The sequence below is a fragment of the Miniopterus schreibersii genome (genome assembly GCF_964146895.1).
Source record: "Miniopterus schreibersii genome assembly, chromosome: 3".
NCBI classification, from domain to species: Eukaryota; Metazoa; Chordata; class Mammalia; order Chiroptera; family Miniopteridae; genus Miniopterus; species Miniopterus schreibersii.
In genome coordinates, this window is record NC_138103.1 from 28,173,826 (window position 1) to 28,191,470 (window position 17,645).

Below are 17,645 nucleotides of genomic sequence, written 5' to 3' on the forward strand. Positions count from 1 at the left end.
GTCCCCATTCCATCAGTTATATCTCTCTTTCTCTCTGCCTTTAGACTGATAACCTCCCTTTCATACACCCTCCAATATTTTGAAAGTAGCCTGTTATGGGCTGAATGTTTGTGTCCCCCAAAATTCATATATGAAAGCCCTAAACCCCAATATGCTATTTGAAAGTGGGGTCTTTTGGAATTTATTAGATTTAGATAAGGTCATGAGATTGGGTTCCCCATGATGGCATCAGTATCCTTATAAGAAGAGAAAGAGAGCAGAGTTCTTTCTCTCTCTATGTGAGGACACAGTGAGAGGGTAGCTGTCTGGAAGCCAGGAAGCAAGCTCTCACCAGAAACTAAATCTGCTGGCACCTCGATCTTGGACTTCCCAGCCTCCAGATGGTAAGAAATCAATATCTGTTGTTTAAGCCCCCGAGTCTGTGGTATTTCACTGTGGCAGCCAAAGCTGACCGAGACATACCATCTACACTCGCATTCCCTGTGTCCCTTTCCTGGCCTTCCCTATTCCTTAACTTGGTCTGACTTCACCTCCCTCTCACCGCTTCAAGGGAACTGCTCTGGCCAAGGTCATCGACCACATTTTTACTGCCAGGATCCCTCTTTTTCACATTCCACACCACTGACTACTGTCTCTTTCTTTCTTTTAAATTTATCTTTACTGTTGAAAGTATTACAGATATCCCCTCCACCACTCCCCCCCCCCTTGATCCCCTCCATCCGGCATCTGTCCCACCCCCAGGCCTTCCCCCATACTATTATCTGTGTCCATGGATTATGCACTGTCTCTTCCTTGACCACATAGCAGTCAGAGCCTAGACATTTCACAGCCATGAGGTTGACACAAGTTAAAAAGTCAAATATTAACAAGCTTAGGTGAAAATGGGTGACAGGAATGCTTATGCACCGCTAGTAGGAGAAAGAACCAATTCACTGTGGAGAGCAGTTTGACTAATTCATAATTCAAAGATGCTCATGTCACATTGCCCAGTTGTTCCCTCTGTGGTAGATAGAATAATGGCTTCCCAAAGATTTCAACATCCTAGGCCTAGAAGCTGTGACTGTTATCTTCCTTGGCAAAAAGGTATTTGCAGATATGATTAAGTCAAGGATCTTGAAGATGGGGAAATTATCCATCCAATGTAATCACAAGGGTCCTTATAAGAGGAAGGCAGGAGAGTCAGAATCAGAGATGTGACAATGGAAACAGAGAGTCAGAGTCAGAGATTTTTGAAGACACTATGTTGCTGGCTTTGAAGATGCAGTAAGGAGCCACAAGCCAAAGAATGCAGGCTGCTTCTAGAAGCCAAAAAACTCAAGGAAATGGATTCTCCCCTAGAAACTCCAGAGGGACCATAACCCTGCCAAAACCTTCACTTCATCCCAGTGAAACTCATTTCGACTTCTGACATCCAGAGCTGTAAGATAAATAATTTGTGTTGTTTTAAGCCACTAGTGTTGTGGTAATTTGTTACAGCAGGCATAGGAAACAAATACAAACTCCTAGGAATTTTCACTCACTTCGACTAGGAGACATGAACAAGAATGTTCATAGCAGCTTGACTTGTAATAAAAAACTAGAAGCAACCCAAATGTCCAAGCCCAGGACAGTGAGAGAGGAACTGGTGTACCTTTATACAATGGAATGCTTCATACTCAGCAATGGAAATTAATAGAGTATGGATGAATCTCACAACGCCGAGTGAAAAAAGGCAGCCTCAGAAGCGCACATTCAGCATTATGTAATGTTTATATAAAGTTTAGAAACATGCAAAACTATACTTCATATTGCTTGAAGATATATACAGAGTAAAAGTATGGAAACAAAAAATACCAAATTCAGAAACCTGGTTGCATGGCAGAAGAGGGATGGAATCAGAGAGGAGACTGCAGAGAGACTTCAATGGCATTGAGAGAGTTCAATTTCTTAAGCTAGTGGAGGTACACAGGTGTACACTGTATTATTCTTTATACTTTTGGTAAGTCTGAAAACTTATATATAAAATTAAGAATTTTAGGGTCCATTTTTAGAACTAAACTTTGGAGTCAGACAGACCTGGGTTCCATTCTGAGCTCTGCCACTTCCTATGTGACCAAGAGCAAATTCCTCAATTATATCACCTGTAAAACGAGAAGTTGAAGGGTTAGGTGACTTTATATAAGCATGTAGCATGATGACTAGCACTAGTCAGTGCTCCCAAAACAGCAGCTGCAATGGGTTTATCTTTGGGAAGCACGCCCTTGGTTTGTAACTAATGGAGCAACTCCTATCTCCCTTGAAATTCCAGGAGCTGACTGCACAAAGGGGCCGATTCACCTCCCTGGTTCTCCTCCCTGCTTCAGTCTTTAAATTCATTGCTCTCCAAGGATCCAATCTCCACCCCCTTAAAAAAATCAGCTTTATTAATATATAATTCACATGCCATACAATTCAACAATTTAAATTCTACTATTCAATGGTTTTTGGTATATTCACAGAGTTGTGCAACCAACGGCACAATCAATATTAGAACATTTTCCATCATCCCCAAAAGAAACTCTGTACCCATTAGCAGTCACTCCCATTTCCCCCAAACCCATCCCCCCCCAGCCCCAGGCAATCACTAACGTACTTTTTGTCTCTATAGATCTGTCTCTTCTGGACATTTCATACCAGTGGAATCTTATGTGGTCTGTTTTGTCTGGCTTCTATCGGTTAACATAATATTTTCATAGATTCATTCGTGTTGTAGCATTTATTAGTAAATGACCCCTTTTGATTTTTTTGTAGTAAAATATACATAACATAAAATTTACCACTTTAATCACTTTTCCGTGTACAGTTCTGTGACATCGAGCATATTCACACTGTGCAACAGCCACCATCACCCAGCTCCAGAAGTCCTTCCATCTTACAAACTGAAACCCGGCGCCCATTACACAATCACTCCCATTATCCCCTCCCCCAGCGCCTGGGGCCCACCATTCTACCTTCTGTCTATGAATTTGACTACTCCAGGTAGCTCATATGAGTGGAATCACACAGTAATTTGATCTTTTGTGACTGGCTTATTTCACTTCCTACCATGTCCTCAAGCTTCATCCATGTCGTAGCATGTGCCAGAATTTCCTTCCTTTTTAAGGCCGAATAATATTCCATCATATGTATAGACCACAATTTGTTTATTCATCCATGGATTGATGAACATTGGGATTATTTCTACTTTTTGACTATTATAAATAATGTACAACTTCTGTGTGAAGTGTGTTTTTCTCTTCGTTATATACCAAGAGTGGGTACATGATAACTATGTTTAACTCTTTTTGAGGAAAGGCCTATTTTCCAAAGTAACTGCACCGTCATACAAGGTATGAGAATTCCGTTTTTTTCACCACCACTAGTTATTGTCTATCTATTTTATTACAGCTATCCTAATGAGTGTGAAGTGGAATCTCATAATTTTGATTTGCACTTCTCTAATGACTAATGATGTGGAGTGGAGCATCTTTTCAGGTGCTAGTGCTCATTTTTATAAATTCTTCAGAGAAATGTCTATTCAGATTCGTTGCTCATTTTTCAATTGGATAGTTGTCTTTTTAGTGTTGAGTCATTAAGAGTTCTTTAGCCTGTCCGATGTGGCTCAGTGGTTGAGTGTCGGCCCATGGATCTGGAGGTCACAGTTCGATTCCCAGGCAGGGCACATGCCCAGGGTGCAGCCGGGTCCCCAGTAGGGGCCGTGCAGAGGCAGCCGACCCATGATTCTCTTTCATCATAGTTGATGTTTCTATCTCTCCCTTCCTCTCTCTGAAATCAATAAAAACATTTTTTTTAAAAAAAGAGTTCTTTATATAGTCTGTTAACTAGTCCTTTGAGATATATAACTTTTAATTTTTTTAAGAGTTTTTATTAATATGTTCTTATTGACTTGAGAGAGAGGAAGAGAGAGAGAGGAGCATCGATCAGCTGCCTCCTGCATTCCCCCTACTGAGGATCGAACCCAAAACCTGGACATGTGCCCTGACAGGAATCGAACCAGCAACCTCTTGGCACATGGGATGATGCTCAACCAACTGAGCCATACTGGCCAGGGCTAAAGAGGGTTTTTTTTATTGATTTTAGAGATGAAGGGAGAGAGAGACTGAGAGAAACATCGATCGGTTGCCTCCCACATGCACCCCAACTGGGGATCGAACCTACAACCTGGGTATGTGCCCTGACCAAGAATCAAACCCACCACCTTTTGGTGCACGGGATGACGCTCCAACCAACAAGCCACCCCAGCCAGGGCCAGATATATGATTCTTAATTTTCTCTCATACTGTAGGTTGTCTTTTCTCTTTCTTGATGGTTTCCTTTGTAGTACAAAAGTTTTTATTTTTACAAAGTCCAATTTACCTACTTTTATTTTGTTGCTTGTGCTTTGGCATCATATCGAAGAACCCATTTCCTAACTCAAGGTCATGAAGATTTACCTTTATGTTTTCTTCTAAGAGTTTTTATAGCTTTAGCTCTTCCATCTAAGTCATTGATCCATTTTGAGTTAATATTCGTATATGGTGTGTGGTAGGGACCCAACTTCATGCTTCTTCATGTGGTTATCCAGTTGTTCCAGCACACACATACACCTACCTTTGAAAATCTGGACATCAGGCCTGGCTGGTGTGGCTCAGTGGTTAGTCATTCTGAGCACCAAAGCATTGAAGCTTTGGTTCTCAGTCAGGGCACATACCCAGGTTTCAGGTTTATCTCCAGTTGGGGATGCATGGGTATCGATGTTTCTCTCCCTCTGTCATTCATATTTAATGAGTGTCAGTGAATTCACAACCCAACCTCAGAACTAGAACCTCACTAATACCCTACATCTGGTTCTCCTACTCCTGCCTCTGTCTGCCCACACCCAAGGTAATCACACTCCTAATTTGGGATTTATCACTCCCTTGCTTTTAAAAAATAGCTTTATTGAGGTATAAATGATGCACAATAAACTGTACATATTTAAAGTGTGCAATTTGATGAGCTTGGGCATAGGTATATGCCTCTGAAACCATAACCGAAATCAAGGCAATAAACATATCCATTACCCACCCCCAAATTCCTTTATACTCTTTTGTAACCCCTCCCTCCAGTCTCTCCTATACCCCTTAATCTCATCCCCAGATAAAACCTGATCGGTTCTGTCACTACAGGTTGGACTGCATTTTCTAGAATTTTATATAAATGGAATCATACAATGCATGCTATTTTTCTGTATACTGTTCACTCAGAATACTTATTTTGATATTCACCCATGCTGTTGCGTTTATCGGCAGGCTGTTCCTTTTCATTGCAGTGTAGTATTCCATCATGTGGAATTCCATTGTAGTATTTGCGTTGTATGGATTTACTTACCCATGTGCCTGTTGATGGACATTTTGGTTGTTTTCAGTTTCAGGCTTTCACAAATAAAGCTGCTAGGTGCATTTGTGTACAAGTCTTTGCATGGACATACCCTTTCATTTGTCTTGACTAAATACCTATGAATGCAATGGCTAGGTCAGACGACAGTTTCATGTTTAACGTTTTTTAAAACTGTCAGTCTTCCAATCTGTTTTAACATCCCCACAGTGTATCAGTTCCAGTTGCTCCACATCCTTACCAACATTTTATATGGTTAGTCTTTTTTTCATGTTAGCCATTCTAACAGCTGTGGAGTTCCTTTGTTTTGTTAAAATAGTTTTACTATGTAGACACATGCATCTAAACAATATATTAGTTGTAGCTGTTTTTGAACCTCATAGAAAGTGAAGGCTCTGACTTTAGCCATCTTGTCTTTCTGCTGAGGGGACAGCCTCCTACCACATTATGATCATGTTCAGACTGGCACAGGGCTAGGCACACAGGAGACATTAATCCAGGCAGAGGAAACAAGCATCCTGATACTATCAGCTGCCTCAGAGTTCTGCCATTTGCCTTGTCACAGGATCAGACTTTACCTGCCAACCTGAGGACAACAGCCTGTAGATGTCACCCAATGGTGACCCTACAATTCAGTATCCCCCAACTCTACCCACATTCAGTCTCCCTCTACCCCCTTATTTGGTTTAGGGGGTCAGTATCCTGCCAGGTGCTGAGGCTCAAACCAGGAAAGCCTCCTGAATCCTCTGCTTTTCTCACCCCTAAACCTTCCATCTGTCTCCCAGTCCTCTCCATGCAACTGTGCTGACATTTACAAGCATGTTATCTTGTTTCAGGTCCTGTTCTGGGGTTGGATCCAGAGTTGAATGGGACCCAAGCCCTTCGGAGAAGCACATGCAGAAATCACAGTGACAATCCGTCCTTTCACTCCACAGTCCATCCACCTTTCAGTGGGTCTCTCGGTCCCCACCCAGCTCAGGCAGCCCGGCCACTCCTGGGCTGAGGCACCCACCCCCTGTGGACCCAAGCTCTCCCCTGCAGTGCTTCTTCCTTGCTGCAGCCCCAGTGCACACGGCTGGTCCTGCCTTGGCCTGACACACTTCCATGGCTCCCTGTCGTCCCTGGCACAGAATCTACATTTCTTTGACACCTGTGCTCTTACCTGATTCTCTCCTTTTCTTCTTTTCCCTGAGCTGATACTTGACCTATAGACACCCCCCCTCCAGTCAAGCCAGATTCCTGATTATTCCCCAACTTTCTGCTGCATTTTCACACCTCCCCTGCTTTTGCCCAAGATGTTCCTCCACCTAAAAAGTCCTTCCTCCCAATGTCTTGTCCTGAAGCTCTTCAAAAACTGGCCCATCCTTCTTGGCCTAACACACACCTCCTCCTCCACAGGCAGAATCAGTCTCCCTTCCTGGTATACTCTGTCGCAGCCCTGATCCCAGCCTGACTTGTACCAGAGTCGTTAAAGACTCACTTGTCCCCTGCTGTTAGACTGGAGGTCCCCTGAGAGCAGGGGCACCATTTATGCCATCTTTCCAGTCCCAGCATCCAGCACAGGATCGACTACACAGCAAGTGCAGGGCCAGGGCACATGCCTGGGTTGTGGGCCCGATCCCTAGTTGGGGACTGCAGGGGCAAGCAGGAGGCAGCCGATCAATGATTCTCTCTCATCATTGATGCTTCTATCTCTCTCTCTCCCTTCCTCTCTCTGAAATCAATAAAGATATATATATTTTTTTAATCTGAAAGTTTAAAAAATGTATATATATATATTTTGCCATTGTTTTCCAAAGTTTACATTTAACTGAGAATTCTGGATTTTTATTTGAAAAATCTGGCAACCCTCTGTGTAGGGAAACTAAGGCTCTGGGAGATGGAGTGAATACCTTGCCCAGCTGCAAAGCCAGTTAATGGCAGGGCCAGAGCTATACCCCAGGGCCTTATGCGCGCACACACACACGCACACAAAAACAAACATGCACGCTCACACACATGCACACATGCCTCTGATTTAATTCTCTGGCTCCTGGTTTGACTGTGAATGGATGCCTCCAAAGTAGCAGGACTGAGGCCCAACAATGAGAGACCATGTGAAAGGAAGTTCATGGAAGAGAGGGAAGAGCGATCAGAGATAGGCCAAGCTGACCCGCCAGGAACACTCAGCAAGTATAAGCGGTTTGAAAGGAGTAGGGGGCATCCTCATCGGCTCCCTTTCTCTAGATGCCCACCCCAGGACAGCATGAATTTAAGCTGGGGCATGAACAGGATCCTGAGCAACTCAGGGCTTCTTCTGGGCCCAGCCAATCCTCCACGCCCCCACCTTACACATCACAGCCCCTTGTACTCCACTTCCTGCCATCAGCAGGGGGCTCTAAGTGTCTTGCCATCCTTGGCAAGGATTCCCTTAAACTCTGCTGCCCACCTGCAGCAGCAGAAAGAAGGAAGCTCATGGGACCAGGAAGAAGCTGTTCGTCACCCAGAACATCAACCAGCAACCTGTTCTTCCTTCTATTCACCCCAGATAGCCCTCTCCTGCCCACCTCTGCCTGGGCCCTACTCCCTCTGACCCACACAGCCCCTTGCAGCTGGCAGGGGAGCCAGGCCCCTGAATCCCCCCTTCCCAGTTGAAGCCCATTAGCGGGGCCTCCGAGAACGTGCATGTGTCCTTTTTGGACTCTGAGAATCAGATGCTTGGCCACAGTTGGCCTGGCCCCATCCTCTCTCTGGGCTGCTACCTGGAGAGTGTTCAGGGGATTGGTGGGCTGAACATAAGAGTCAGGAGAAATGTGAGGACCCAGAACCAGGATCATGTGAGAAGAGGTCAGTAGGTTCCTGGAGGCAGGAGAGGGTGAGGGAGGGAAGGTCAGGAAAAGGGTGGGGTTCAGGGAGGGGACAGAGGCTCAAGGATGAGAATACGCCCCTGGCCAGTGTGGCTCAGTTGGTTAGAGCGTCACCCCATGCACCAGAAGACTGCAGGTTTGATTCCCAGTCAGGGCGCATACGGAGGTTGCGGGTTCCATCCTCGGTGAGGGTGCGTGGGAGGCAACTGATAGATATTTCTCTCATCTCTCTCTCTCTCTCCCTTCCCCTCTCTCTAAAATCAGTAAAACATATTCTCAGGTGAGGATTAAAAATAAAAGATGAGAGTGCAGGGTGGTGGAGTTCAGGGAGAGAAAGGAGGCTTAGGAGGAGAGAGATTCAGGGTAGAGAAAGGAGGTCAGAAAGTGGGCTTCCAGCCCGGCCGGGAGTGGCTCAGCGGTTGAGCATGGACCTGGGATCCAGGAGATTCCCGTCAGGGCACATGCCCTGGTGTGGGCTGGTCCTCAGTCAGGGGCTTGCAGGAGGCAGCAGGAGGCAGACGGCTCTCTCATCATTGATGTTTCTCTCTCTCTCCCTCCCTCTCCTTTTCTCTCTCTGAAATCAATAAAGATATATTAAAAATAAAAAATAAAAAGGAAACAAAGAGGGGTTCCAGGAGGAAATGAGAGTCCCGGGAGCGTAGAGGCTGTGTGTGGGGCACAGGGGACTCAGTCAGGGGTCGGGGTGTGAGAAGGGGGAGGCTGCTCCTGGAGTGGGAAATGAGGAAGAGAGAGGGAGCTGAGAGGAGGAGGGGGCTCAGAAGGGATCACAGGATGGAGCTGGTGCCCAGGAAATGAACGGAGTTCACTGAGCTGGCTGGGAGCTCAAGAGAGAGGAAACTTCGGGACTAGAATGAGGTTCAAAGAGGGACTGGGCTCAGGGAGGTAACTGAGGCTGTCAAGAGCCCTGTCTCCCCACTTGGGCCTGGCCCCACACCTGTGGCTCCTCCCTTCCCAGACCCAGCCCACAGTTTGGGAGCCACGGAAAGAAGGGGGTTAAAGGTGAGTGGGCACGAGCAGGTCCCAAACAGGCATTGGCAGGCACCTGGGCCCATGGTTCCAGCCATGGCTGCCCCACAGGCTGCCAGCAGGGAGAGCAGCTGCCACCCACGTGCTAAGTAGAAAAGGAGGCACCTGATCAAGGGGGCAAAGGACACCCTGAGCGGGCATCAGGCAGGTGGGGCAGGCAGTGCCCACATCCACACCCACTGCTAAAAGCAGGGCCTTGCTACAGCACAGCTCACAGAGCCCTCTGCCGCGGGTGCAGAGAACATACCTCAGAGCAGCTGCTGCCCGAAGCATCCCGCAGGACCCAGGGGACTCCGAGGCCCTGGTTGGGACCCACCCCACTTGCAGATCTAAGGGAATCCAGGTGAGAGGCTGGAGGGTATCAGGTGGATGCAAGTGCCTAGCCTGAGGGGAGTCAGAGCCTCCCACCTGTCAAATGGGAAGGGGCATTTCTAGGGCTTTGCTGGGAGGAAGGAGTTAATACTCCTGTGGACCCACCCCCTTGCTCAGGCTCAGCTGTCAGGTGAACAGAGGCGAGCTCTACTCCAGAGAGGGCTCAGGATCAAGAGCCCAAGAGTTCATCCTGCCTGCCCTTCCAGGAGCAGAGGGTGAAGTGCACACAGGTTCCTCTTGCCTCCGGGGTCCCACTAGCCAGGCTGGGGTTGAATCATGATCTAAGTGGCTCTCCATGGAGCTCAGTGTGGGCCCAGGAAGGCAGAAAGGAGAGCCCTGCAGGTGTAGAGGAGAGAAGAACCAGTAGAAAAGCTGGTTCCAGGTGGGCCCTCAGATCAGGGACAAGGACCCAGAGCTCCCCCTGGCCTGGCATAGAGAAGTCAGATGTCACAGTGGGGCAGGGAAGCCAAGTAGATCCACAGCCACCAGGCTTCTAGCCAACAGGTAGAGGCCAGAGAAGTGGTGAAGGGCACTTCCACTGGTCTGGCTGGGGAAGGCCAGGGCTTCCTTCCAGCTACAGGCACCCTGCCCCACCTGTTTCGTGAGGCCACCCTGATGGGTGAGGTGGCCATGGTCAGGCCTCGCTGGTTTTAGCAGCTTTTAGTTCTTATCTGTGTATGACTGTGTCACTTTGGACACATTACTTCTTTTCTCTGGGTCTGACTCTCCCTCTGCGACATGGGGAGTCTTGTTCCCGGGCCACTAGTGTGGAGATAGGGACAGGATAAAACGGGACATCAGGATGCTCTGGAGGACAGGGCAGTCCCTCTGGTCCTTTACAAGGGGGATGATGTTACAGGGTGAACTTAGTCAGGTGGTAGGTGGGGCCTGGGGTCTAGCCCAGGCTTTCATCTTGCCCAAGTTCTCTTATTCTCAGCATCTGGCTTGCCTATCTCCTGCCTAGGCCCCAGATGCAGGGCAAGGCTCAGCATAGGGCTCTGGGAACCTCAGGCCTGGGAAGCTGAGCAGTGTGCACAGGCCCACCCAGGGAGGCTCAGCTCCTCAGCCTAAGGGAAGGGCCAGCTCCTGGAGCAGGAGGGAGGTTCCAGTTGAGGAGCTCAGAGCTGTGGTAACCAAGAGATTCCCTCTCCTGAGAGGATGAGCCTTCTCACTTATTACCCCCACCCCCACACACGCATACACCCTCAGGACACAATCTAACCCAGGCCAGGGCTCAGTTTGGAGCTGTGCTTAGGGCTCAGGCTGGGATCAAGACTCAACCTGGGCCCAGGTGAGAGGGCTGCTGAGAGCCGGGGTCAGGTCTCCACCTGGGGTCTTGGAATGCTGTGAATGAAATCATCTGGCCTATACGTGAGCAGCACTGGTGAGGTGGCACATGTAAACTGAGGCGGAGGGCATAATGAACTGTGACAAACTGCAGAGTAAAATGGAAGTGGGAGGGGCTGTGCTTTTGAGGTTCCCATAGACCACACCTGCCCAGATGCTCACACTCCCTTCAGGCAGACACCCTCCCTGGGGCCTCCCTCTGAGGCTGTCCTTGACCCTGCTGCTGGTCCTGTGGCGGACAAAGGCAGGTTCAGACCTCTGTTGGACATGTTGGGCTGGGAGAGGCTCTTGTGTGAGCCCAATTCTCACACCCTGGTCAAGGCCACAGAAGGGGTTTGGTTCAGGTATTAAGTAGAAGAGTAAGGAGAGGGTATTCCCTCAGACTCAGGGTAGGTGAGAAGGATAGGAAGAACTAAAATTTGCTGTGCACCTACTGTGTGCCATGCACTGTGCAGGGCTTTTCTGTCACTGTGTCCTTCCTGATAACCTGAGAGGGAAAGGATATTCTCTCTTTACAGATGAGGAAACAGAGGCCCAGAGAGGTCAAGGCACTGGCTCAAGGTCACATATCCTGGAAATGGCAGGGGTAGGATTCAAACCCAAGCAGCCAGATTCCAAAGGTCTGGTTTCTGCTTCTGCTACTTCCTCTGACTCACCTGCAGGTGACCCCGTCTCTTCTGGGTCTCACTGTGCTCATCTGTAACCTGGGTCTAAGTGAGTTGCCTGGACTGTCTGGCAGCAGCTGTGGGTGAGTGTGTGCTCTGCATTTGGGGAGTATTACACAAGAGGGATGTACTCTTGGGTGTTCATGGTTGTCAACACGGCCTGCACCCACCCCCACCACCTCCCACTTGCCTTTCCTACTCCTGAGCTGCAGGGGCAAGGCAGCTCAGTTTGGCTTTCCTCTTTGAGGTGGGGCAAGCTGACCTTGAGTAGGAGGCCCCCAACAGGGCCAGAGGGAACAGAACATTCCCGGGGCAGGGGTTGGCACTAATAAATAGGTGACACATCCCCCTGATTGTCCCTGAGATATGGGACAGGCTGGCCAGTGGGTGGGTACGGGCAGGTGACAGTCAGTTCTGCCCCGTCCAGGATCCCTGCTCCCCTCCTCCACTGTGTACTCCTGAGAGTCATACCAGCTCTTGTCCCACAATAGCTCCATCAAGTTGTGTGACTCTGGGTGACAGATATGCCTACCTGGGATCCCCTTTCCATGTCAGCCCACAGGCCTGATACCCTATTGTGGCTGTTGTCACAACAGGGCAGTGTTGAACACCACAGTCCACACTCTACCCCCCAGGCCTCTGTGCCAGGGAGCCCTAGATGCAGACGCATCATCTGAGCCCAATGCTCCAGGCAGGCAAGGGTCTAGGGGGGCCTTGATCACCATTCCACCCCCTCCGAGGCACCCCCCACCCATCCTACTCTCCTGGGACTGACTCTGAACAACCAGACACAAACCCTACCCTGGCACATTGAAGTGGCCAGGAATGCCATCCAGGCACACAGGAGGAGGCTGTGCTGCCAGGCACACCTGCTCTCCAGCCTTCCATTTTCTCATCTGGAGAAAAGGCAGATGACGCAGTGGGACCTGCTCCACCTCTTTTGGCTCTCTGCTGAGACTTCAGAGGTGCAGCACGGAAGGCCAGAGGTAGGAGGCAGGAGACCTCGCTTGATCACGGGCGTGACACACTGGGTGGTCTGGGGCAAGCCCTTGATCCAAGCTGAGCCCCGATTTCCCTTCTGAGTAACAAGAGGCCTGTTGCCTTTGCTGACTTTCATTGCTTATTCAGGCCTCGACAAGCCAAATTTCTAGGAAGTGGATGTAAGTCCTGAGTAGTCTATGTGATCCTAATCCTCACATTTCCTTCTGGGAACAGAGGGAGATGGCCTTGCCAGTCCTTGGTTGACTCAGCACATATTCACAAAGTGCCTACTCTGTGCCAACTGCTCCGTCCACACTTGTAACTGCCCTTTAGCTCAGTGTTTGGGAGGTTCACCTGACATGTGATATTTGGGGGAGGTCAGCCTTCCTTTAGTCCCTCTGAGCTGCCCAGTGGAAGGACACACTTTGACTCTGCCATTAGACACAACTAGGTTTAAATCTGGGCTGTGCTACTCATAAACTGCATGATGTGGGGTGACTGTCCTACTCTCTCTACCATATGTTTACTGTGTGGGAGAAATAAACAAACACAACTCTCTGAGCCAAATGTGCTCCATACATAAAGTGGGGACCATCAGCCCTATGTGACAAGTGGTTTAGTGGATTGGTTAGACATGACAACCAATATACAGGGCTTGACAGCCCAATGGGATGCCTGGCTGTGGTACAATGGGAAATATACTGTATATATTTCATCTTTATCCTTGGTTCTTGGTGCACAGCTCCTAAAACCCTTGGAATCTCCAGAGCGATCAGAGTATCTTTTGTATGCTAATGAGCTGGTGGCTGGGGGCCCCTAACAGTTTAAAGATGGGAGCTGGTCATCTGGAAGATCAAGGCGTGGTTAGAGGGTTGGAACTTTCAGCCCTACCCCCCACCTCCTGGGAGGGCCAAGGGGCTGGAAATTTAGTTCAGTTACCAATGGCTAATGATTTAATCAGCCATGCCTATGTAGTAAAACGTCCATAAAAACTCCAAAATGAAGGAGTTCAGATAGCTTCTGGGTTGTGAGCACATGGGGGTGCTGAGAGGGTGACCTGGAAGGGGTATGGAAGCCCCATGCATTCCTGTCCTCCTTGCCCTATGAATTGTTTCCATTGGGCTTTTTGGAGTTGTGTCCTTTATGATAAACTGGTAAATGTAAGTAAAGTGCTTTCCTGAGTTCCTGAGCCTTTCTAGCAAATTGTCAAATCTAAGGGAGAGGTTTTGGGATCCCCTGATTGATATAGTCTGTTGGTCAGAAGTACAGATGACAACCTGGACTTGTGACTGGTGTCTGCAGCAGGGGCAGTCTTGTGGGACTGAGCCATTAACTTGTGGGATCTGACATTAACTCCAGGTAGATAGTGTCAGAACTGAATTGAGCTGGAGAACACCCAGCTGGCGTTGGAGAATTGGAAAATGGTTTGGCAAATATATCATACATTTGGTGTCAGAAGTGTGTGAGTAAAAACTGTCCACTGGTAAGCGGTGGCCATGGGCCTGTTTGCAGACTGACAGACTCTTGGCATAACAACTCTTCTTGTTGAAACACTAATTCCAGATTGACCCCCATCCCCTGCCCTGATGTGATCCTGACAGCTCATTCTCCTCCCCTGGCTGTTCACAGCATACTGAGAGGCTGGGCTGTGTCTGCCCATGCTACAGGGAGGGCAGCTGAGGCCCAGAGAGGGTGAGCGGCTTGCCTGACCCATGGGACCCTGATAAACCAGCCTCCTGGCCCTTGTGCCCTAAAGAGAAGCCTCCCTCCTATTCTCATGGAATGAGAATGAGTGTCAGACAAGCTGGGGTAGGAGGCTGCACTTTCACCTGCTCCAGTGTCTGGTCAGCCAAACAGAGAGCCTTTCCTGTTGCTTAGACAGCTTTGATTTTCTGGTCTTTGGGGTCCTCAGAAAGAGAGGAGGGGGTTCCCATGCCATCATCTGCTCCACAATCTTCTCTTATTTTCTTTACATGTTTAGGGGTGTGGGGTTTTTTAAAATATGTTTTTATTGCCCAGCTGGTGTGACTTTGTGGTTGACCATCAACCCATGCACCCAGAGGTCACCAGTTCAATTCACTGTTAGGGCACATGCCCGGGTTTCAGGCCCGACCCCTGTGGAGGCCGTGTAGGAGGCAGCTGGCCAATGTTTCTCTCTCATCGATGTTTCTCTCTCTCTCTCTCCTTCTCTAAAAATCAATAAAAACATTAAAAAATAAATAAATAAAAATATGTTTTTATTGATTTCAGAGAGAGGAAGAGAGAGATCGAAACATTAATGATGAGGGAGAGTCATTGATAGGCTGCCTCCTGCAGGCCCCCTATTGGGGATCAAGCCAGAAACTTGGGCATGTGCCCTGACCGCGAATTGAACCATGACCTCCTGGTTCATGGATCGACACTCAACCACTGAGCAACACTGGCTGGAGGTGTGTTTTTTGCTGGTTTCAAAAACAATGCACAGGTATTATGCAACTTTAAAATTGATAGAAATTTTCAAAGTGAATGTTTCTGTTACCCACCTCCCAAAAGACCATCAATGCCATAGTTTGATGCCTATATGTCCAGACTTTTCTTTTTTGTATATGTGAATGTGAATGTTTACTATCATCAGTTTTATTCAAATGAGATCACACTTCACATATTGTAACTTCTTTTTTAATCAGCATTTCCCCATTTCTACACCTATACATTAATGATAGCTAGCATTTACTAAGCACTTAATCCTCATAAAAACTGTAAGAGATAGATACTATTATTATCCCCATTTTACAGATAAGGTTGTTGACAGCTACATAGTATTCCACTGTAGGGATTTATCAAAATTTATCAATCACTCTCCTCTTTCTTAGTATTATAAACAGTACTGCAAGGAACATACTTGTACACTTATGGAAATATTTTTATAGGACAAAATCCTGCAATTGAACTTGGATCAAAGAGTCCTAACATTTTTGGAGTAATAGATTTTGCCAAATGGTCCTCCAAAAATATAATCCTATGTTCCTTGTCTATCAACAGAGTAGGGGAAAGGCCTGTTGCCCTGCCCATGTCATTTCTGCCTATCCTGGTCTGGGATGGGGTTTTAAGACTGCCCAGCCTGGCCGGGCGTGGCTCAGCGGTTGAGCATCGATCTAGGATCCAGGTGATTGGGGTTCGATTCCCCGTCAGGGCACATGCCCAGGTTGTGGGCTCAATCTCCAGTCTGGGGCGTGCAGGAGGCAGCTGATCAATGACTCTCTCATCACTGATGTTTCTATCTCTCTCTCTCCCTCTCCCTTCCTCTCTCTGAAATCAATAAAGATATATTAAAAAAAAAAAAAAAAAAGGCTGCCCAGAAAGCAGCCAAAGTGCTGGAGAAGAGGAGGTTTCTGGACAGATAACCCCACTAGTCATGCCACTCACCACTGTTTTCTTCTCCCCAGTTGGCCCTGCACACCACCCACCCCATTCCCACCCCACCATGGGCTGCACCCAACGGCCCTATGGGAATGGCTTTCATCTCTTACTATTTAAGTGTACTAGTCAAGAAGTACAGGGTCAGGATTTAGAGACTTAGGTTACTTGCCCTGTGACCTCAAGCAAGTGACTTAACTTCTCTGAGCCTGTGCCCCATCAATGATATGGAGTAGTCATAATCCTGGTTCACTAGTCTGAGGGGCAGAGGAGAGAGTGTCTGAAAGTGCTATGGTTCCTGACAAGGGCAGGAGACTGGTGGTTTTGTTGGCTCAACTTTGGGTGGGCTTTAGGACCACAGATGAATGGACTAAGGACCTTGGCCTCAGGAAACGCACCACCTGGCTTCCTGAGGACAAGAGGAGGGAAGAAGCTGGAGAGGGATCTAAGTGGGCTAGGCCTCGAGCTAGCCCCACCACCTATTCCCAAACAGATCGCGGGCCTTGCCTGGTTCTTCTAAGAATATCTGGAGAAGCCCAGGATGACCCCCAGGCTGCTCTCCTCAGGAAGGCTTCCTGTACGCCCTCAGTGCCCTTAGTAACCCCAGGCACTCTAGAACATGTCCTGGGTACAAGCTCCCACCCTGTTTGCTGTTCTTCCTCCAGCTGCTTCTTCACTCCTGTCCTGGGCCTTCCCACCACACCTGCCAGCTGAGCCTAGCCTAGGCAGGAGCTCATGGAAGGCTGCCTAATGTGGTGTCAGTCCTGGGTTCAAATCTCAGCCCTGCCACCTACCATGTGTGAGAACCTGGGCCAGTCCTGCTATAAAATGGGGATGATAGTTTTCATCCTGCCCTGCTCTCAGGGAAATGGGGTAATGACCATGAAGCCACCTTGGCGAAGGGTACCTAAATGTAAGCTGTGTTTGTCACCAATGCTTCTCAAACTTCCTGCAGCCCAAACTAAATGGGCAAAGAGTCCATTTTTATTTTCAATCTGCTATGGACATATAAGTATGCCAAATACAATAAAAAATGAATTACTAGAAAAATTAAATTGAAAAAATAGACAAACTATAAGCTCAATATTTTATTATTATATTCAATAGATATCAGATTATGCCATTAAATTGATATAAATGTTTCTAAACACTCTCAATTTATGTATTTATCTTGTCATGAACTGGTTAAGAGAATCCATGACCTGGCAGTGATCCATGGACACTTTGGGTGGCACTGGTGTGGATGCCTCAGTGCCCACTGGGGCCAGGCTTAGGGGTGGGGCCAGGGGTGGTTGCCAGGGATCATGGCTGCTGGCACCCTGCTCTCCCCCCAGCCAGCTGAATGACTTGCCACTCTGTTATTCCCCAAACTGCCTGTGTCCCTGCTGTTCCCTCCCAGAATACCTCTCCTCTCTCGGAGTGTCTAATTCCTGCTCTGTCTTTTAAGGTCCACCTCAAGCACACCCTCCTCTAGCATACTCCCGGGCTGCAAGTCAGTGCCCCCTCCACTAAACTTCCACAGTCCTGGGCACTATTTCTGACAAGGGCATGAGACTGGTGTTTTGTTGGCTAAACTTTGTGAGTGAGTCACTTTGAGATGAGTCACTGGTGGCTCACT